The sequence below is a fragment of the Myotis yumanensis genome, unplaced genomic scaffold (assembly GCF_028538775.1).
Source record: "Myotis yumanensis isolate MYYU_CA2020_CCGP unplaced genomic scaffold, mMyoYum1.0.hap1 SCAF_3, whole genome shotgun sequence".
Taxonomy (NCBI): Eukaryota; Metazoa; Chordata; class Mammalia; order Chiroptera; family Vespertilionidae; genus Myotis; species Myotis yumanensis.
Window position 1 is genome coordinate 49,907,644 of NW_027223754.1, and position 9,947 is coordinate 49,917,590.

Sequence of the window (9,947 nt, forward strand, 5' to 3'; positions counted from 1 at the left end):
CCCATATATTGGGAACAGTCCCTTGTATTTAAAAATTAAAACCTGGCAAGGCTACTCTAACTCTAAAAAAACAGGATGATGCAGCAATGACATGCATGGACTCTGGCTTGCACATTTTGTGATCAGCCCTGATTCTGACACTTATAACTAAGTGACAAAGCCAATTACTTAACTTCTCTCTTCCTCAGTTTTTTCACCCATAAGATGGGGAAAATGGTATTACTGCCTCAGAAGAATCATGTTATGTACTACTTTTTATAATCAGGGCAAAAAATGTAGCTGCCCATACAACAGCAAGATGCCTTTTGCCTATATGAAAGGTATGGTCATTGGTGCATGCAGCATCCTGGATTGCGAGAGGGATCGGGCCTAAACTGGCAGTTGGACATCCCCTGAGGGTGCAGGCTGGGCTGAGAGACTCCCCCCCCCCCTCCCCCGACTCCTGTGCCCGAATTTTGTGCACCAGTGCACCAGGTCTCTAGTATACTTTATATATAAGTAAGTCAGACAGTGGAATGCTACTCAGCTGTAAAAAAAGAAGGAAAAAAAAAGAAGAAAATCTTACCCTTTGTGACTATATGGATGGATCTAGAGAGCATTATGTTAAGTAAAATAAGCCAGTTAGAGAAAGACAAATACCATATTATTTCACTCATATGTGGAATCTAACGAACAAAATAAACTAACAAACAAAATAGAAAAAGACTCATAGATACAGAGAACAGACTGATGGCTCTCAGAGGAGAGGTGGGTTGTGGGGCTGTGTGAAAAAGCAAACACAAACACACACACACACACACAAAACAACTCATAGACTCAGACAATAGCATGGTGATTACCAGATGGTAAGAGGGATGAGGTGAGGTAGAAGGCAAAGGGTGTATAAATGGTGATAGAAGGAGACTGGACTTACACTGGTGAGCACACATTACAACATGCGGATGATGTATTGTAGAATTGTACACCTGAAACCTATATGTCACCCCAATAAATTCAATAAAAAAGAAGTTACTGGACTTTCTTTTCAATGGACCATATAACTATCACACTAGTTAATCTCATGATAAGTATTAAAATATGTTCTCAAAGAAAAATACATATAAATATTATTCTTAAAATAAAGATTTTAAATTCACCTAATCCTGAATTGTAAAGTTATTTTCACTTAAACAAATATTGGTATTTTCATTTAAACTAATATTGCTAATTTGTGAATAGTGTACCTTTTGTGGAAAACAAATTCTGGCAGCTCAGTTTTTGTTTAATTTTACATAATGCATTTTTTATCTCATGATCAAAAACATTGCATCAGTCTAATGAATCTTTTATAGCGATACTAGATTGATAGTTATTGTCATATGACTGCAATTTTAATTGATTTTACATGTCCTAATGAAGAAATATCCAATTTTAATTTAAATCACCAGTATGAGATACACGATTCATTGTGCAATTAATCTGCATCCTTAATTGCTCTATTATCTAAGTAGTGACTTCTATGCAGACAGTTTGATCAATGACTACACTGCCACTTACTGGTATGAAGACACTCACAAACCTAATCCCAGGTATTTTTATATTTAAAAGTATTTCATTGTAGTATTGTAATGGTGGTATTTAGAAGTAATCTAGTATATACTAGAGGCCTAGTGCACAAAATTAGTACATGGATGCGGTCCCTAGGCCTGGCTGGTGATCAAAGCTGAAACATCTGGCATGGAAGGGCAGGTCCCACCTGACCTCTGGACCCTGGGCAGCACCTGGCCTCTTGGGCCCCCATGCACCCCCCTCTGCCTGAGTCATCAGGCCCCTGCCAGGCTCCCTCAGTGCCTGGGAGCCAAGCAGCAGCCCCATCCCCTGCTGCTGTCCTAGTTGCCATCTGCGGGGTGATCGGCAGGGCAATTGGGCCCTGGTCACACCCGCCTTGTCCTGGCGCTGCCCACTCACCTGCTCCGCCATCCTGCTGTGGTCCCGCTCTCATTGAGACCCATCAGGGCTGGCAGCGCCTCCACTGTCGCTGGCTGCCAGCGCCTCGTCGCTGACGCCCGCCATGTTTCATGCCGCCCCTTGGTGGTCAGAGCACATCATAGCGAGTGGTCGAATTCCCAGGCGAACTCCCAGTTGAGGGGACAATTTGCATATTAGGCTTTTATTATATAGGATAGAGAGGGAAGCCTAAATTGATTTTTCCCAAAGAAGGCATACATTTAATGAAAAATTGCAATTTGTATTGTGATTTACCAGCCACAGTTAACACAAGCATTGGCAGGCAATTTATACATCATTTATAATTCAAAATCAATGGCAAATAAACTATATGTATACAAACAACATAAATATAATCATTTACTATTTGCTGGCTATTTTATTAGATTGTCTCCTTTCATGTAATTATTACAACTTTATGAGTATTATTTTCTTTACAGATGAAAAACTGAGTTTGAGGTAGTTGGGGATATTCCATACTTCATACAGACAGTTCATAGCAGATCCAGACTATGATATTAATTACAAAGACTCTCAGTATCCATTTTTTGACTTAACTGCTAATTCAAATGCATACTTTTGGCCTTCCACCTCAGGTTAAAGAAAAGTGAAAATAATGTATATCAATTATTAATAATTAGCTTTAATGAAGATACTTTCTAAGTGACTCATCATTTATAAAATGTGAAATATTCTTAGACAGTCAACAATAGAAATCCATTCTAAATTACTAATACTACATAGTACTGCTCTTTTAAATATTATAGTAATAATATGTATCTTAAACTGTGAAATATACTTAATAAATAAACTGACTCTATAGTGATCTACATTAAGGATATCAGACATTATTAACTACCAAAAATTATTGGCACAATAATTCAACTATCTAAGGTCCATAAAGCAATCTTTTGAATGTATACAGTATATTTTTTTCTTAAAGTAGAAAATGTTGCTAATACTATTTTTTCCTATTTATAACTTTTTTGATTAGTTATTTTATTTTAATTTTTAAAATTTTATTTTTATTGATTTCAGAGAGGAAGGGAGAAGGAGAGAGAGAGAGAAACATCAATGAGAGAGAATCATTGATCAGCTGCCTCCTGCATACTCCCCACTGGGGATTGAGCCCACAACCTGGGCATGTGCCCTTGACTGGAATCAAACCCAGGACCCTTCATTCTGCAGGCTGGAACTCAATCCACTGGGACAAACTGGCTAGGGCGACTAGTTATTTTATATTTAACTAGAGGCCTGTTGCATGAAGAGATTAGTGCAATATTCCTTCCCTTCCCCTGGCTGCTGGCACCGGTTTTCCTCCGGCACCTGACACCCAGGCCTTCGCTCTGGCCAGTCTCCAGCTGGAGCCAGCCCCGGAGCCGTGAGGTGTTCGCTGTTCTGCTGGCACTGCGGCCGTGAGGCTTTCACTGCTCCACTGCTTGGAGCCTATGTATGCAAATTAACTGCCATCTTTGTTAGGTTAATTTGCATACTCTCCTGATTGGCTGGTTAGCATAGCGGAGGTATGGTCAATTTACATGTTTGTCTATTATTAGGTAAGATAAGCCAGTAGTCAAAGCAAGCTTTATATACCTCCCCAAAATCAGTAGTACAATGGTTCCTTTGAGGAGGTATCATATTAACCTTTTCATGCATAAGTTGAGGGATACAACCCCATAGCCTTTTGGGACATGAATTTATTATTTAAATAACTTAATATTAAAAATGGAATGACATATATTCTAAACATTTTCAAAAGAATAAACACTATGAGATAATATCATAACTAAATTTCTTTAGTTGGTGAAAATATGAATTACAAATGACTTACATTCACTCCCAATAGCTAAATTTATTATATTATGTTTTAATATCTGACCTTAACCTTATTGATCATCCCTGTCAAATAGTCCAATTTCATTACAAATATAACATGAGTATCTCAATAAAACTTAAAATATTGGAGTGTCTGGGTATGTCAGTATTTATTTTCTCAATGCATGGTTATGAGTCTCCAAATATTCTAATTTTGTAAATATGAGACTCATCATTGACTGTTACTTTATCTATTTATGACTATGCTGAAATCAGTATGTGTGTAGAAAGAATACAAGGATCTGTCCACTTTAGCAATTCGTGATGTTTCTGACCACCTTCTCCTAATATGCACTCGGAGAGTCTGCAGCAGCACTTGAGAATGCATCTTGGAGTTCTTCCAGAAACTGTGTCAAAGAGCCATGTCTGCATTCACAAAGAAGCATTCACAGCTGTCAGAAGTTAAATGTTCATGAGACTCCTAGTACAGCTGCAGTCCTTCCAGCACACTGACAATATCTGTGGAAACTAGAATTTGATAACTAGTTCTTCCATGGAAAAATATCACAGAAGAATGATTAAACCTTGCCTGACCAATAATAAATGATTATGCATTCACAGCAGAGGAAGTATCATAGTCCTGCATTACTTGGCCTGTAGTGCTTTTGCAGCTAATTTTCACTCCAAGGAAAGTACTCTTGCTGCAATAAACTGTCAATGAACTTCTTGTAGGCAAACACCTGCAGACACCTGCTAGCAGCATGCATAAGATTTAGGATCACAGAAATTCCAGCATAAACCAAACTCTGCAAAGCAACACTGAGTGTAAGTAAATATGTGAGAGCATGCATGACCGAAGAAATGCACCCTTGAACACGAATTTTGTGTTTCCATTTATACCTGACAAAATGAATAGACTTATTTTTTTCTGAAATGTGTAGTATAGCTGAGCAGAGTAATAGAAAAGCAAGCTACATTTGCAAATAAGGTTTTTAATTTTGACAATTTATCTCAATTTATTATCAGGACAAATGATTACTATGCTGAAAATGTTTAGCCATATACCCCCCTCTATGTCAATGTGGAGATAAGTCATTCAGACTTTGAATCACTTAAAATAAAACAAAAATGTTTAATATATTTCTAGAAAATATCTGAAAAATTCTAAAGGATATGTCTTTGTTTCTGTGATAGATTAGGTGAGGTCTAAATGGAGTAAGTGGATTAACTCATCTTTGTGTAACTATTCAACTTTATGGTTGAATGGAGAAACCCATTTGAAAATGTATCAGTTTTTAAATGTTGAGTCACTTAGGAGGTCAATAGTTCGTAAATATTAAGATCTGGTTTCCAAAATCTAGTGAATTATTGAAGATTTACTTCAAGGGAAAATTTTTAATCATATCTAAAAGGAAAATCAATGAGAAGTATTTTTGATGTCAGTTTTTAAGTATGTTTCTGGAATTGTGAGTATGAGAACTAATGAATAAAAATGGAAAGCTTAGTTGCATTAAATTTTAAAAGTGTCAGGAGAGGCTGTAGGGATCATGGAGTACTACATCCTAATTTAAGGGACCCAGAGAGTATGAATGCTTTAAACAAAGTGCATCTCTGGTTATTGGAGAATTAGCTACATCTCACAATTTTCTGACTATTTACTCAGTGTACATTAGCCCGAACAAAAGTATAAATTAATTTGATAAATGACTTATTCTGAAAAACATAAAATAAAAATACAACACTAAAAATCACAGGTTCCACACTCCTCTGGCATTCTATGTCATTTGCAAAAGAACTTCATATACCGAATAGATTATCATAAAAAGTCAGCTTGGTTTAATAAAGAACTTTGCTATACAAGGCAAGCATAGGTAAGTTATTAAGTTGTAGTCTGATCATATATGTTCACTGATAGTAAAAATCAAGCTGAAAGGCTTGTGAACTTCATGGGAATAAATAAAGTTTATGATGAAATGTCCTACAATCCTAGTTACACGTGCATTAATTTATGCAGGTTAGTTAGATCATAACTAACTGCTTAGGGTACCTTTATTCATATTAGGGGCTTATATCTGCACATTTCTGATATCAACTAATGCACTTTATATTTCAGATTTTTTTTGGTTAATCCTCACCCAAGGATATTTTTCCATTGATTTTCAAAGAGGGTGGGAGGGAGACGGGAGGGGAGGGCAAAAGAGTGAGAGAAGGAGAGAGAGTGAGAGAAAGATCGATGTAATAGAGACATTAACCAGGGCCAGGGATTAAACCTGCAACTCATGTATGTGCCCTTGACCAGAATCAAACTGGCATCCCTTAGGTCCCTGAGCAGACATTCTAACCACTGAGCAATGCTGGCCAGGGCTATATTTTAGATTTTTTTGTGTGTATGTGAATTTGATAACATTTTAACAGAAGACATAATTGAAATGCAGAATGTTTCCCCAAATAGCATTCAGGATAGGTACTTTAAGGACACTGAACAAATTTCTGAAGTGTTTAGTGTTTTTTCATTCATTATTTTTCATATCATTGTTTAGGAAAAACAGGTTTAAAGTAAGACATTTTTTATTGCCTCTTCCCCAATAATTTTTTTTCCAAATATATTTTATTGATTTTTTACAGAGAAGAAGGGAGAGGGATAGAGAATTAGAAACATTGATGAGAGAGAAACATCAATCAGCTGCCTCCTGCACACTCCCTACTGGGGATGTGCCCGCAACCAAGGTACATGCCTTTGACCAGAATCGAACCTGGGACCCTTCAGTCTGCAGGCCGATGCTCTATCCACTGAGCCAAACATGTTAGGGCCCCAATGATTTTTATTAAAACATATATTTAATATTTTCAAACACAGAGTTAGGGGTCCTGTTAGATTGCATTGTTGCTTTTTCCTATATTTGATGGAATTATTCACAAATAATATAGTGATTAAAAACATAGATTTGGATAAGCATTCCCTAGAACCCCAAGTCACCTCTGCCTTTTAGTGACTATCTAGAATATTGGTTATTTTATTTATATCAGATAATGTATTTGCTTGTTGTGAGGATTTCATGAGATAATTTACACAAAATGTTTAACACATGTCCCAGCATATTGCAAGCACTTAATAAGTGTTACCTATTATTACTGCTTTGTTGTTATATTATTAATTGTTACAGGCACCAACATAGTTTTGAGTCCATGCAGTAGAGCCAAGAGTTGGAGGAGGCTACATAGGATTGCAGCAGAGTTTCTTTTTCCCAGAATAGATATTGTTCGGGACAAGTTGTATTCATTATCAGCTGATCCTGATTAGTTATAGATTTATAGCACCAAGAGTCTGCCATAGATTAAGTGGTGCTGGCTTGCAGATTTCACCAGCTCTTTTGGCTACTGGAATAAGAAAATGGGAGTGCTTGCCAGACTGCACTTCCTATGATGAATTTTATAAAACTCATGCATGTTAATTGTTCCAAAAGGCCTGGAGGACAGAATAGAGGAGAAACTACAGTTTTGTATCTTGAGTTTACAACATCATAAATAATGAAAAATTCTAATGAGATTGTTTATGAAGTCAGGTTTGAAAGTGAAATATATTTTGATACAGTAAAGAAATTATAAAGGAATTCTTAAAACCGTCTTCCTGATGAATATATAATTTACATATAGTACCATAGTTTACATTTAGATATGAAAGTGAAGGTTAATTTTATAGAAAAATTCAGGACAGCCAACTGAAGTTACTAGGAATATTAAACTTTAATGCAAATTACTTAGTTTATCATGCCTATAGAACATTATATATGCACTAGTGGCCCAGTGAACAAAATTTGTGCACATTAAAAGGGAATTAATTAGAGGACATATTTTAATATTGCTATTTGCCCTTTCTCTATAATAGAGAAGTGTCAGAGATGAAAGAAAATTAGTAAAATGTATATGAAAATCTCCCTCCTGTCAGAGTTTGGGGCATGCCAGAGGACCCAGAGTCAAGTCCATGCCCACCTGTGTGCACCTTGAAATCAAGTGAGATTTCCCGGAGGGGCGGGGGGGGGCGGGAGCGCAGCCTCAGGTTCTCCGTCAAGCCCTGGTGGGCGGGTGGCGCAGTCTCAGGTCCCCTGGCCCTGGCGTGAGGGCGTGAGGGCATGAGGGTGTGAGGGTATGATGACCATTTGTATATTAGCCCATTATTATATAGGATACCATTAATTCAAATTATTATTCTGCTATATTTTTTATTAATTTTTGCCAGTATGTATGCAAATATATTTCAGAAATGTTATGGTTTCATTGATATATATATATATATATATATATATATATATATACACACACACATATATATATATTTGCTTGTATATTTTGAATGATTTTTGTCATCCCTGAGTTTAATTTTAAGTATACTTACTAACTTTGATTTCTGTTATTTAATGTTTATTTTTTAAATGCACCTATTAAAGTGCTTTTGTTAAGTGCAATTTTAAAGCCCAAGATTATGACCTTCCAAGTCACATATAAGAAAAATAATGTGTTCCTTCTAGAAGAAAATGTTTGGAAGAAAAATTCCACAAACATTAATTTTGGTGCATTTGACTTAACAGATACTACTTTTTACATGGTAGCAAGCTGTATAATAACTTTGCACTCATAGCTGTGTAGATGGAGTTTATACACACACATATAAACACACTAGCAGAGAGTGAAAATGATAAATCTAGATTCCATATGTGGAGTATCCAATTTTCAAATATCAGAACATAATAAAATGCACTCACCATGAATGTCATCCTGAAAGCAGTGATTTTTTTTTCCTGCTGCCAATTTAAAAAAGCACTTACCACATCTATACAAATAAACTCCTCTCACTAATCTGAAATTTCCTTGATGGCAGGTAGCAACTATCTTGTACTAATATTTATATCTCTCAGCAGCTAGGCTACTTGTCAACTGACTTTCACATATGGACTATGATCTATGCTGTCCATTCATTTCAGATAATTTTCATTCTATCCAAATGTTAGTTAATAGATACTTTTTGCTGGGAGAAAATCCAAAGATTCATATTTTACTGCATTTTGGGGATTTAGATTTTTATAAAATATTTATGTTACTTTGATTATATATACCAATGTCATATGTTGGGGCAATATTTAGATAGCATGTTTAGGCATAGTTTCTAAGCCTGTTTTATCTATTCCTTGCTATTTTCTAACACCTGAGTTGAAAGATGTCTCTGTTTTTATTTATTTATTTATTTATTTATTTATTTATTTATTTATTTTAAATTTTATTCCTTAAAAAACCCTGCCATCATTTTGCAGAATGCCGAATAACACAGGGCTCAGAGCTTCAGCACACTGAGGAGGAGGTGCCTGGGGCCACAGTAGCTATAGCTTGTGGGGCCCCAGGACTCCTCCAATCATCCAGAGGACTGCTGCTGGAAGAAACCCTTCAGAAATATATAGCCATGTAAATCCTGATTGGTTGACTAGGTAGACTGAGGATCACATTAAAGCTGCTCTGTGCTAGCTTTAAAAGGCCACAGAAATCTCTTGGAGCTGTTAGAGCAATTACTTCTAGAAACTCTTCCTTGTCCCTAAGAGCAATGGGTGATTCTAAAGTGCTCAGCCCTCCTGGAGTTCCTGAATTTCCAGGGTAAATTGTTAGGAGAGTCTGATAAATGTTTCCACAAAGTAAAACTGAAATGGGTGTGGGTTTGCTTGCTGCTTTTAAAACTCTTTTCATTGTGTGATACAAAATGAAATTGGGTGGTTGCCAACATGTGACTGTATAAAGAAACTTGTCAGTAGGCAAATGTATTATTACTATTTTAAAGCTGTCTATGACACTTGTATCAGCAAAAGATAATGCAGTTTAGGAGCAAAAAATGATTATAAAAGAAGTAAATTGGAGTAAAGTCACAGTTCAAAATCAAGATATTCTCAAAAATTAGTTGAAGTAGGAATGATAAATATTTAATCTTTCTAACGTGGTAGTCCTAAAGTGCTGAGTGCATACGGCCTAACTTAGAAGAGGTCCTAGAGAGAGTTTACTTTTTGCTCTGTCTGATTTTAGTATAAAGCTCCTAGGCTTCATATTAAAATTGTATTAAAAGCTGCTTAACCCCTATATTTTACCCTTAATCTGACCTCATTTCTTAC